This window comes from Erythrolamprus reginae, chromosome Z, assembly GCF_031021105.1.
Source record: "Erythrolamprus reginae isolate rEryReg1 chromosome Z, rEryReg1.hap1, whole genome shotgun sequence".
Lineage (NCBI taxonomy): Eukaryota > Metazoa > Chordata > Lepidosauria > Squamata > Dipsadidae > Erythrolamprus > Erythrolamprus reginae.
The window spans coordinates 79,148,315-79,161,856 of NC_091963.1; positions in this window are offsets into that span (position 1 = coordinate 79,148,315).

The window sequence follows — 13,542 nt, forward strand, 5'->3', positions numbered from 1 at the left end:
TGGGCCTCAATGATAGTGTTTTTTAGGGTTTCCCAGGCTACCTGTGTGGATTTACTCTTTAGAAGTTCCTTCCATGGTTTATTTTTCAGGTTCACTCTGAGCTTGTTAAAGTCTGCTTTTCTGAAGTCTGGGACTGTAATGGATTTTAGGATGATGTCGTCACTCTCACCTAGCGTCCCTTCTCCTTCTATCCTCTCTATCATTTCTTCCCTGTTTGTTAGAGTTAGGTCTAGTATTGCAGTCCCTCTGGTTGCTGTTTCCACTTTTTGAGTTAGAAACTTGTCAGCAAGGCTGGTGAGAAATCTGTCAGACTTTCCACTTGGTGCTGAGTTTGTTTTCCAGTTAATGTCGGGGTAGTTAAAGTCCCCCATTATTGTTGTGCTGTGCTCGTTGCATATTGCTGATAGTTGGGTTGTAAAGTGGTTATCCATTGTATCTGTTTGGTTTGGTGGCCTCCAATTGTAACATTGCCCTTTTTTTCTTTTATGTTAACCCATATGATTTCTAGGGCGTTATCTTCTTTGGATTGATATAGCTCAGTGGCGGAGTAGTGATCTTTTATGTATAGTGCAACTCCACTTCCTTTCTTTTTGACCTGTTTTTCTTGAAGAGATTGTAGCCCTTTATCTGTGTGTTCCAGTAGTGTGATTCATCCCACCATGTTTCTGTAATACCAATTAGATCGTATTGGCCCTCATGTATTAGTAATTCTAGTTCGTCTTGTTTGTTCCCCAGGCTTTGTGCATTAGTGTACAGGCATTTTAGGTGTTTGTGTCTGATTCTGGGTGGACATTTTTTATCCTCTGGTTTATTTGTGGGCTTAACTTGTACCCCTTTCTTGTTTTGTTCATTATTCAGTCTCTTACTTTGGTCACTCACCCCTCTCAGTTCTAGTTTAAAGCCCTCCTGATAAGTTGGGCTAGTCGATTTCCAAAGAAGTTCTTTCCAGCTCTGGTAAGGTGTAGCCTATCTCTTGCTAGGAGCCCTTCTTGAAGGTATTGTAGACCGTGGTCAAGGAATCCAAAGTTATTTTGGCGACACCATCTCTTTAGCCAGAGGCTTTTTTGTGGGATTTTGCATTCTCTGACAGGATGTTATCCTCTTGTGGGTAGAGTAGAGGAGAAGACAACCTGTGCCCCTATCTTTTTGACTGTATTGCCCAAGTGGTCATAGTCTTTCGTAATTTGATTCATGTCTTTCCTTGTGTCATTTGTTCCTGCATGGATCACCAGTAGGGGTAGTAGTCAGTGGGCTTTAGGGTTTTTGTGAGGTTTAGCGCTATGTCAGAGATTTTGGCTCCAGGGAGGTAGCTCACCTCTCTGGATTGATTGTCTGGTCTGCAGATGGCAGGTTCAGTTCCCCTGAGAATTGAGTCACCAATTACCACCACTCTCCTTTTCTTTTTGGTTGGGTTGGGAAGAGGGGGGCTAGCCTTCATTATGACTGTATTTGATGGTGTTGTATTGTTGTGCTTGGTTCTTGGCGGCTCCTTGTCAGTTGTTTGTTCATCTTCTTGTGCAATGAGTACTGCATATTTGTTACTTGTAGGCACTGGGGTTGGAGGGAGGTGGGTTGGAGTTGGTGGGAGTTTGGGGATGGTTTGTTTTTTTCTTCTTTGGGTGATGTGTGTCCAGTCATTTTCAACCTCGGGGGGGGGGGGGTTGGTTTTGATGTGCTCTTCTGTGGTGTTGGATGTGTTGGGAGTATATTGATCTTTCTTGTATTGATGTTGGTGCTGCAGGGTTTTGAGGTTTCTCTCTAGGTTTTTTATTTTTTCCTCAAGTAATTGGATTACTTTACATTTATCGCAAGTGAAGTTTTGTAAGTTTGAGGGTAGGAGTGTATACATGCAGCACAGTGTGCAACTCACTAGGAAGTCAGCTTTTTCATCTTCTTTGTGTGTGGTGGGTTTGTCTTCCATGTGGGTAGTAGGAGTGTCTTCTCTCTGAGTGCGTGATTCGTTCTTCATGGTAGGAGGCTGGTAGTGGAGTAGTTGATGAGTGCTGCTAATGAGTGCTGTTTTTGTATTTAGTTGTGTTTTGGTTGGTCTTATTTTTGCTGATTTATTAGTTGATTATGCTTTGATTAAGCGTAAGGCTCTGGGGAAGCTCCTGCATCAGCTGGGTGCCGGGTGTGATGCCGGGACTCAAGGAGGGCTCGGTGCCTTTTCTGCTGTTGTTGGGGGTTCCGTGGAAGCTCCCGTGGCAGATGGGCGCCGGGTTTGATGCCAGGGGCTCGAGGAGGGCTCCGGGCTGAGTTAGAGTCCTCCGCTGTCATCGGGGGCTCTGGGGAGGCTCCCACGTCAGTAGAGTGCCAGGTGTGATGCCGGGGGGCTCAAGGAGGGCTCCAAAAATTTTGCCCCAAATCTCTCCAAAAATTGCTCTGCCCAAAGCTTCCTATCTAGCCCCAAATCTCTCCAAAAATCCCTGCCCCCAAAGCTTCTTATCTAGCCCCAAATCTCTCCAAAAATCGCTGCCACAAAAGCTTCCTATCTAGCCCCAAATCTCTCCAAAAATCGCTGCCCCTAAAGCTTCCTAAATAGCCCCAAATCTCTCAAAAAATCACCAAATGGGAATTTGTAATGAAACTTTTCCCACAATCTGTTAGCTATTAAATAGTAGGGGGGAGAGGACCGACCCATGAGGTACCCCACAAGGGAGCAACCTAGAGGTCGATGTCTGACCCCCCCCTCTAACACTGACTGTGACAGACTGGAGAGGTAGGAGGAGAACCACTGAAGAACAGTGACTCTCACTCCCAACCCCTCCAACCAGCGCAGAAGGATACCACGGTCGATGGTATCAAAAGCCACTGAGAGGTCAAGAAGCACCAGGACAGAGGATAAACCCCTGTCCCAGGCCTGCCAGAGATCATCCATCAGTGCGACCAAAGCAGTTTCTGTGCTGTAGCCAGGCCTGAATCCTGACTGTTGAGGACCTAAATAATTGGCTTCTTCCAAGGACCGCTGGAACTGGAGCGCCACCACCTTCTCAACAACCTTCCCCATAAAGGGAAGGTTGGAGACTGGGCGATAGTTGTTGAGAATGGCTGGGTCCAGGCAAGGCTTCTTGAGGAGGGGGCACACAAGTGCCTCCTTGTAGGGAGCCGGGAAGGACCCCCTCCCCAAAGAAGCATTGACAATCTCCTGGACCCAACTCTGTGTCACCTCCCTGCTGGCTGAGACCAGCTGGGAGGGACACGGATCCAGTAAACAGGTGGCGGAACTCACAGCTCCAATGGCCTTGTCCACTTCATCAGGTGTCACCAGATCAAACTCTTCCCAGACAGATGGACAAGTATGGGCCCCCGTCACCTCAACTGACTTGTTGTCAGTCGACTATGTTTTCCAATTGGAGTTGAGGTCCGCTTGGATCTGAGTGATTTTATCAGTGAAAAATGTGTTAAAATCCTCGGCACTACTCTGCAAAGCCTCCCCAACTCCCCCGTGGTTAAGAAGGGAACGGGCCACCCGGAACAGAGCAGCCAGGCGGAATTCCGCTGATGCAATGAAGGCGGCATGATATGCGCATCTTGCCGCCTTGAGCGCCACTTTGTAAGTCTTAATGTGAGCTCTTACAAGTGTTCAATTGGAATCGGACTTACTCTTCCTCCATCGCTTCTCTAGACGTCTCTTCTGGTGTTTCAACTCTCAGAGCTCCTCGTTGAACCATGGAGCTCTACGGGGTCTAGCGCCACGGAGAGGTCGCAATGGTGCGATTCAGTCAAGAGCCCCTGCTGCAGCCTTGTTCCAGGCCTCAGCCAGAGACTCTGCCGAACTGTGGAGGAGTGTATCTGGAATAACCCCAAGCGCCTTCTAAAAACCCTCTGGGTCCATCAGGCATCTGGGGCGGAACAACCTAATCGGTTCTGCCTCCCTGTGGGGAAGGATTGGAGCCAGGAAGTGAAGCCACAGTACAAAATGGTCCGACCATGACAAAGGCAACACTTCTAAGCCCCTTAATGTCAGACCATTACTCAATTGTTCAGAGAGGAATACCATGCCGGGTGCATGCCCCCCCTCGTGAGTCGGACCCTGTACTACTTGGGTCAGGTCCATGGCTGTCATGGTGGCTATGAACTCCTGTGCCAGTCCAGAGGTTTCGCCGAGTGACGGCAGGTTAAAGTCCCCCAAGACAATAAGTCTGGGGAACCTCACCGCCAACCCAGCTACCTCCTCGAGTAGCACAGGCATGACTGGTGACACGCAGCTGGGAGGCAGGTACGTGAGAAACAAGCCCACCTGAACCCCTAAGTCCAACTTCACCAGGAGGGACTCACAACCCGCAATCTCTGTAGCAACGAGTCTACGTAGGCCAAGGCTCTCCCTGGCTATAATAGCCACTCCTCCGCCCCTTCCCTGGGGTCGAGCTGATGCCATATCTGAAACCCGGCTGGGCAAATTTCAGAGAGAGGAACTCCTCCCTCCGGGCCCAGCCAGGTTTCAGTTACACATGCCAGGTTGGCCTCCTCATCCAGGATCAAATCCCGGATCAGGAGAGCTTTATTAAGCACCGACCTGGCATTGAGTAGCAGCAGCTTGAGCCCAGGGCCAGAATTACACTCATCACCAGTGCCCAGGGTTGGGTTCACAGAGCCGGAACAAGGGATTGTTATTAAGCAGCGATCCCTCGTTCCCCTGGAACGGCTAGCTCTGTGCACTGTTTCCCGTAAGCATGCACGCACCCCAAAATACCCCCCTGCACACCCTTTTCCAAGGGCGCACAAGGAGCCAGGTGTTGGAGTTGGGGGCAGGGAGCGACGAAAGTGTGGAGCCGCCACGCGCACTCCCCATCCCCCTGGCAGCCCTTAGGTGGAAGGAAAGGGAGCCATGACCGCCCCCGCCTCCCCAGGGTGCCTCCAGCCCCCTTGTGCCCCTGGCCTCTCGCCGCTGCCCCCCGCCCACCTGATCTGCCCCCTCTTCGGCTTTCTCCACCTCCGGCCATGCGGCGCGACTTCTCCCATGGTGGTGGTGGTGGTGGCTTCTCCTCATCATCATCCATGCTCCCAGCCAGGGGGCTGCGAGAGGGTTTCCTCTGCGTGCTTCGGGAATGCCCGCCCCGCCTCTCTCGCAGCCCCTTTGCTGGGAGCGCTTTCCTCCCGAGCTTTCAGCAAGGAGGCTGCAGTAGATGCAGGGCAGGCATTCCCGAAGTGCTCGGAGAAAGCGCTCTCGCAGCCCCCTCGCTGACAGAGAGAGAGCAACAGACAGAGCAAGATGGAAAGAGAGAGGGAGAAAGTAAGTGAGAAAGAGAGAGAGAGAAAGGGGGAGAGAGATATATAGCAAGAGAGAGAACGAGAGAGAAAGAAAGCAAGAGAGAAAGAGTGAGAAAGAAAGCAATAGAGAGAGAAAAAACAAGAAAGAGTGAGAGAGAGAGAGCAACAGACAGAGCGAGATAGACAGAGAGGGAGAGAGAAAGTGAGAAAAAGAGAGAGAGAGCAAGAGGGAGAGAGAGCAAGAGAGAAATGACTCTTGATTTAAAGCATATGGTAAAAAGCACCCAAATAATAACAGGGGAAAAAACTCCAGCCTCATGTATTTGTGTGTGTGTGTGTGTGTGAACTCTTGAACCATTTCCAATAGCCCTCACCTGTTATTGGAAATGGTTCAAGAGTTCACATACACACACACACACAAGGGGGGAGGAGACAGGGATGGAAAAAGAGGAGAATACTTTTTTCTTATTCATTCATTCAAGTTTCAAGTTTCAAGTTTTATTGGATTTATATGCCGCCCCTCTCCGAAAACTCGGGTGGCTAACCACAATCATAGACAATATACAATAATAATCCAATACTAAAAGCAAATTAAAACCCCTTAATATAGAAAACCATTCATTCATTCATTCATTTATACTTCTATGCCACCCAGTCCCAAAGGGACTGCCGCTCAGACACTATACTTTTCTGCCCACACCAAAAAAATATTAGAGGAAACATTGGCTCTGTGGCCCCTGCCATATCTGCCTCTCCCCAGCAGGATCGGGATATTCCGACCCTCCGCCACCCCAGATATCGGTGCCCCCTCCCCTCCCGCCTCTCCAATGTCAGGTAGGCTAATTAAATCATTCATACCATTTTCATTTGTTTCATCCATACCAAAATGCCACCCAGCCCACCCTTAACAATCACTAATTTCATACATATTATCATAAGCACTCCAATAATCCATCCAATTTAAATCCCCCATCCAATAAATTAGGTAAAATGTTAATAACTAAAATCTCCATATAAAATCCTATTAGTAATTAATATAAACATCAAATTACTCTAATACTAAAATACCAAATTGCACTAAGTTACTCTTAAGATCTTAATAGAATAACATATTAATTATTAAAAATCTGTAAAAATGATAAAGTGCTAAAATTATTGATTGTTTCCTCATTGCTTATTTGTCCCTTTAATCATGAAGTGTTGTACCTCATGATTCTTGACAAATGTATCTTTTCTTTTATGTAAACAGAGAGCATATGCACCAAAACAAATTCCTTGTGTGTCCAATCATACTTGCCCAATAAAGAATCCTATTCTGTTCTCTTCTGTTCTGTTCTCTTCTATTCAATGGAACTGGACAGATTGTTTTCATAATAAGTGATAAAGAAGAGCTGAGAACTGAAGAAAAATATTATTGACTAGAACTTTATTTGAACCTGAAAGGGGGAGAAGGGGGTGGGGAGACAGGCTGGTTGATTCTTTTGAGGCATCTTGGCTTTTCTGCTGCATAAAGATAAATTGATCAGCTGGACAAAGTCCTTTGCATATCAAATTCGGATGAGATGACAGAAATAAGAGATCTATATAAGTATATATTCAGAGATATTAAAGAGTGGGGAGAAGAAAGCAGAAACAATATTATTATTTTTTTACTGAAAGTCTTTTAAAAATCGCAAGGACTTTCAATATAAGATAAATATGAGGAGACAGGAATACAGAGAAAGCAGTGGAGAAGAAGAGAGGAATGGTGAACAGATTGATCAACATAAAGAAAATAACGGAAATAAAAAAGTGCCACAAAATGAGCATTTTCAAAAGGGACAGACAAAAGATATAACATTGACAATTTAGATATTTTTCATTTAATGAGATGGAAGAAGATGGAAAGGGATGCAAAAAGATGAATGAATTAGAAAATGGTTTGATGGTCATATATTTGATGATGATTATAAGATAAGCACTAATAAAATTGAGAATAGATTTGATCTGATACTTTGGAGTTGGCAAAGTAAAAAAGGAATTAGAATGGAAATTAAAAAATTTAGAAAGATTTCATAATCAAAGAGCAAAAGGGAAAAGAAATCAATGCCAGGGCAGCCCAGCCTACTTCGCTCTCAGCAATCAATGGTTAATTTGAACAGTTAATTTAATTAATTTAATTTAATTTAATTTAATAATTTAATTTAATTTAATTTAATTTACAGCTACGTTTTGTGGGGTTTAATACATATTTTGTGGGGTTTAATACACCCTTTTACCCCTCAAAAGAGGGTGAAAACTTGGGTGCATTTCTTTTACAAGGCATGTGGCCCCACCCAACCACCCCCACTCTTTGGTCTCTGGCTTCCAGCAATTTACCTCCTCGCAGCAAACAGCAGCAGAGCTTTCTTAGCACAAGCCATTGATTATCTGCCTCCCAACACTCAGCTAATTGATTGAAGTTGCCCGCAAGTCAACATGCTAAAATGAAAATGAAACTAAAGTTGCATGGAGGCAAATTGCTGGAGGGATCAGATTCTGCTGTTTGGTTTTTTGCTTCAAGGAGATAAGTCAATAACTATAAATGCCTATAGAATGTTCAGATTATTAGTCTTATTTTTTAAAGATTGCTTTATTATTAACAAGATGAAGAAGCTTTTTAAAATAAATGCTTGATCTCAACAGGCCCAGTGCTATTATATCTTCTTTTAAATAATAGAGTATACAGTACTTCCAGAAAGCCACATTAATTTTAAATATCTGTAAAAGTATAATCTGAAATGTCCTGTTTTAGTATTATTAGTATTAAGATAAGACAGCTGAGTTAAAACCTCATTTAATCATGTTTGGAGTAGATCTATTTAAATAATTGGGAAGAGTTAGTTATTACATTTAAGAAATTATTACATTTAAAAAAACTTTCTGAGATTAATATACTGCCATAATGTATATTTCTCCAATTCTTTGTTATTTCTATAGACAGACATGCACACATGCACAGTAATACACAACAAACAGTGTATATAATCTGTGCTGTTTGCTCTTTGCTCTTTGGCAAATTGTTGGGATGCAGAGGCCTTTTTTCCTTGTTTTCCTCCCTCATAACTACAGTACGTCTTATACTCGGTACGTTTTATATTCTGAAAAATATGGTGAGTTCTATCAGCTACTATCTGATTTTATTTAAAATTTTCTTGACCTTTGGATTTATACTTCGCTTTCATTTGTAATCAATACTTACACATATGTAATATTATTTGCATAAAAAACAAATTATTGATGAAAATGGATGCTAATTTTCTTATTTTAATTAAATTTGTTTTAATACAGGTAACCAGTTTTCAAAAATCTAGAATTAAGATGATGCGCTCCAATTTTGACTGATACTTGATCCTTCAATAAAAGAATCCTTTTTCAAACAGGTCAAACTCACCATAGAAAATGGCAGAAAAAATGCCAATATTAGTAAGTAAATATTGAAACAAAAGAATAAGTAAAAATATAAAATACAGAGTGAGTTGTGTTAAAATATGTTCCTTATGAAAAAAGCAGCAATTTTTTAAATCACACAATAATTTAAAGCAATGAAAAATACTTAATATTTAAGGTGGATAAGATAGAATAGGGCTGGAAGGAACTTTGGATATCTTCTAGTCCAGTGTTTTTCAACCAGTGTGCCACGGCACACTAGTGTGCCGCGAGACATAGTCAAGTGTGCCGCGAAGGTCAGGGAGAAAGAAAGCAAGATAGAGAGAGAAAGAAAGCAAGAGAGAGAAAGAGCGACCGAGAGAGAAAGAGAACAAGAGAGAGAAAGAAAGAAAGAAAGAAAGAAAGAAAGAGAGGGAACCAGAGAGAGAAAGAAAGAAAGAGAGAGAGAGAAAGAGGGAGGGAAGGAGAGAGAGAGAAAGACATAGAGAGGGAGGTAGGGAGAGAGAGAGAGAAAGAGCAAAAAAGAGAGGGAGGAAGGAAGGAAGAGAAAGAAAGAGGGATGGAGAGAGAGAGAGAGAGAAAGAGGAAGGAAGGGAGAGAAAGAGGGAGAGGGAAATAGAGCGAAAGGGAGGAAGAGAGAGAGATAATTTTTTTGTCCAAACTTTTTTTAGCCCCACCCCACCCCGCTCAATGTGCCCCAGGGTTTCATAAATGTAAAAAATGTGCTGCGGCTCAAAAAAGGTTGAAAATCACTGTTCTAGTCCAGCCCCCTGCTCAAGAAGGAATCTATACAACCTCAGACAAGTGGCCATCCAGCAATATTCTTCTTTTCTTACTGCGTTCTTATGTTTTGTTTTTAAATATATTTTTATTGGTTTTGCACATAAGGTTACATAAAACAAACATAAAACAGTGCACAGTGCAAGTGCCCATCACCCGACTGACAATAACCATTACCACCACCACCAATTGCGGAGTTTATTTTTCACATTTTCGTCACAGATTCTACTCAGCATATAACCTTTCACCTTATTCCATCGTGCCATCAGCTTCTCCAATTTATTTTCATCAAAGTTGTTTAATCTTATTTCCATGATTTCAAAATGAATGTGATCCACCATGTACCAGTACCAGTTCTGTAGTGTCCATTTTATAGACTCTTTCCAACCCAATACCACTACCGCTTGAGCGCTTTCCAGTGCTGCAGTTTTTATTTCTTTAAAATCTCTTAGTTCTCTTTGTTTAATTAATATCGCTATTTCTTTTGTAATTATCCAATTAATATTTAGCATTTTATTTATTTCATTCTGCACTTCCTTCCAGAATTTCTGAATTTCAACACACTCCCAGAACATATGCATGAAAATTCCTTTCTTTTGGCAACCATGCCAACAATTACCTTTCTCTTTCCCCTGGAAGTGTGCAAGTTGTGCTGGTGTATAATACCATTTATGTAAATATTTTCTTCTCATCTCTTTAACTCCTGTATTCTTAATCTTATATATATTTTCTACTATTTCTTTCATTTCACTTTCGTCTATTTGTAAATCATTTTGCCAGCATCTTGTCAAGCCTTTTATTACTTCCTCTTCTGCTTGCGATAACATTCTATATATATTACTAGCTTGTGCTTTTGTATCATTAATCTTTTCTTTTAATATTTTCTCTAAGCAATTTTCTTCTCTCAAGAAAGCTTCTTTATTCTCACTTTTATTTAAATATTTACATATTGTGTTGATCTGCAGCCATTTCTGTTGACCCAGCCACCATTCCAGCCGAGTTCTGCTAACTCTTCCATCCTTCTCATATAATTGTTCAATTCTCATTATCCCTTTACTATTTAACTCTTTTATAATTCTGCTTAAGTTAACGTCATTATCTGTATTCAATACGTGTAAGGTTGATAATTTTGAATTTCTAATTCCCAATTTCCCCTGCCATTTAAACCATATTTCTAAACCTGCTTTCAGAGGGTTGGTTAAATTATTAATTTCTATTTTACTCCATTTTTTAAATAATAACTCCTTATTATTTATATTATTGATTTCCTTTTCCAATTTCACCCACTTCTTTCCCCTCCATAACTGTAGTTCCGTTAATCTTTCTATTTGAAATGCTTCCCTATATAACTCTAAGCTCAGGCTTCCCCACCCCCCTCTTTCTCGTGGGCAAACAGCCATCTTTTCCTTATTCTAGGCCTTTTGTTTCCTTCAATCCAAAAGTTTAGTTTACTGTCCCATTCTCTCAATTTTGCCCCAGGAAAGGTACCTGGTAAAACCTGAAATAAATACATCATTTTTGGAATAATCATCATTTTAAGGGCTCTAATCTTTGCCATTCTTCTCAACCTTTTTTTCTTCCAGTTTTTTATCTGCTTTTGAAGTCTCTTCCATATTAAGTTATAATTAACCATCGCAATTTTATTAGGATTTTTTAACAGCCAAACTCCTAAATATTTCATTTTTTTACATCCTAATTTTAATCCTGACAGTTTTCGTATCTCAATTTGCTCTTTAGGCCTGTATTTAAACAAATTATCTTGGATTTCTCTATATTAACTGTAAGACCCGACTGATCTTTAAATTCCTGGAGTAAAATCTTTATTCCTTTCATCATTTCAATTGGGGTTTCAGTCAATACTATAGCATCATCTGCAAAAAGATTTAGTTTTAATTCAAGTTTTCCTATTTGGTAACCTCTCCACTCCTTGCCGTTTCTAATTTTATTTCCTAAGACCTCAATTGCCAATGCAAATAACATTGGGGATAGTGGGCAACCCTGCTTAGTTCCGTTCTGAATTTTAACCTTCTCTGTTCTATTACCATTTACCCTAATCTATAAGCTATATTATCCTTATAAATTGCTTTTATAATTTGACAAAAGTTGTCTCCCATATTTAAATCTTTACACAATTGAAACAAGTAATCATGGTTAACTTTATCAAAAGCAAGAGGTAAGACCGGGTGCTCTTTGACATCTAAGGGCTGCTCCAAACTATCAGGGTCCCCTCAGGCTCCTTCTCTAATAATTACTCTTTATTGTAACTGATCAATATGTCTGTGCCACTCCCACTCATCATTGAGCACCACATTATATGAATATGGCCCTTGGACCATTACTACTGCTGCTGGAAGCCATAGGGGCTCTCCTGCATAGTTCTAGGCAGATACTGGGCTACCTATTGATAACTCTCGCCCCAGTCTGGCAGAATCCCCGGGGGTCTTGTTAGCATACTGTGGATGCACTTGATCAAGCAGGGTGTGAAGGTGCCTGCCCATTAGGTGTTCAGCCAGTGCTTTGTTAGTTGACACCCAAGGAGTTTTATGTTGGGCCAACAAAAAGTCTGCAATCCTATATTTCTCCCTGGCTGATAAATCAATTCATATTCATTATCTGTGGTGACTGCTTGTTCTTAGCCAGTATATCAATGTTCTTAGCCAGTGGTCAATGGTCGGTCACCGATGTAAAGTGGCGACCGTATAAATAATGATGAAAATGATGTACCCCTGCTACCAGGGCCAATGCCTCTTTATCCACTTGTCTGTACTTCCTTTCTGGGCTGGCTAACATTCTAGAATAAAATGCAATGGGTTCCTCCTGTCCATCAGGTAGCCAATGCCTTAGAACTGTGCCAGCCCCATACTCAGATTCATCACAAGCTAAAACTAGGGGAAGTTGCTCTGAGTATTGTGCTAGTATTATTGAGATTTAATTTTCTACCAAGCCCCAATGCCATCTGGCACCTGAATCTAAAGTCTATGCAGGGACTCTGCTACTGATGCCTTATGGGGTAGAAAAACTGCTTAAAAATTAAGAAGCCCCAGGAAGGTCTGTAGCTCCCCCTTTGATGTGAGGACCGGAGCGTCTAAGATAGCTGCAGTCTTTGACAGGGTGGATTGAATTCCAGTAGCATCCACTAAAAATCCTAAGAATTCAACTGACAGAGCTAGAAAAACACACTTTGATGCCTTGATTCTATGGCCCACTCCCTCAAACCTAGACAAAACTGCTCTCAGCCTCCGTAATAGCTCCTCCTCATTTGCTGCCACTATTATGACATAATCAAAATATGGGAGGGCTCCTTCTACCCCCTCCCCCCATGAGGAACCATTCCATTAGGCCCTGAAAAATCCCTGGCACTGAGCTAACCCAAAACTGCAGTTGTTTACAGCGAAAAGCCCCCCTATGTGTTGTAATTGTCTGTGCATTAGCGATCTCCTCATCAACAGGTAACTGTTAATAAGCCTGCATAAGGTCAAGGTGAGCAAACACCCTACCTTTACCAAGGGAATGTATCAGATGCTGCATCACCGGGATCGGATACGTTTGGGGGGCCCAAAGCTCGATTAATTGTGCATTTATAATCTGTAAATATTCTAACGCTCCCATCAGGTTTTATGGGGGTTACAATGGGGATCTTCCAGTCCAATGGACCCACTGGTTCAAGCACCCCTTGGTTTACTAATTTGTCTAATTTAAGGTCTACCTTAGCTCTTAAAGTCAACAGTTCATTTGGGGGCTTTAACAGGATTGGCATTACTTGTGGATTCAATTTGAATGAAATTGGGGGGCCCTTGTACCTTCCTAACTGACCATCAAAGATGGTTGGAAATTCCTTAATCAGCATTTGTTCCCAATTCTTTTCCCCAATTGAATTAATTAATCCCTTCAACCGAGAATCCCAAAGGCGCAAACCAAGCCAGCCCTAATAGGCTGGTTAGGGGATCTGCAACAATAACCAATGGTAATTTTCCCATAAATGTACAGGGAAGTAGACCTTTCAAACAGCTGGAATTAGTGTCCCCTGATAGTCTTTAAGCGGTATTTTACGAGGGTCCAACTGCCATTTGGACAGCTGGGGAAAAACTCATTTCATGGTGCTCCGTGACATTAGTGACAGGGTAGAGTCAGTGTCAACCTCCA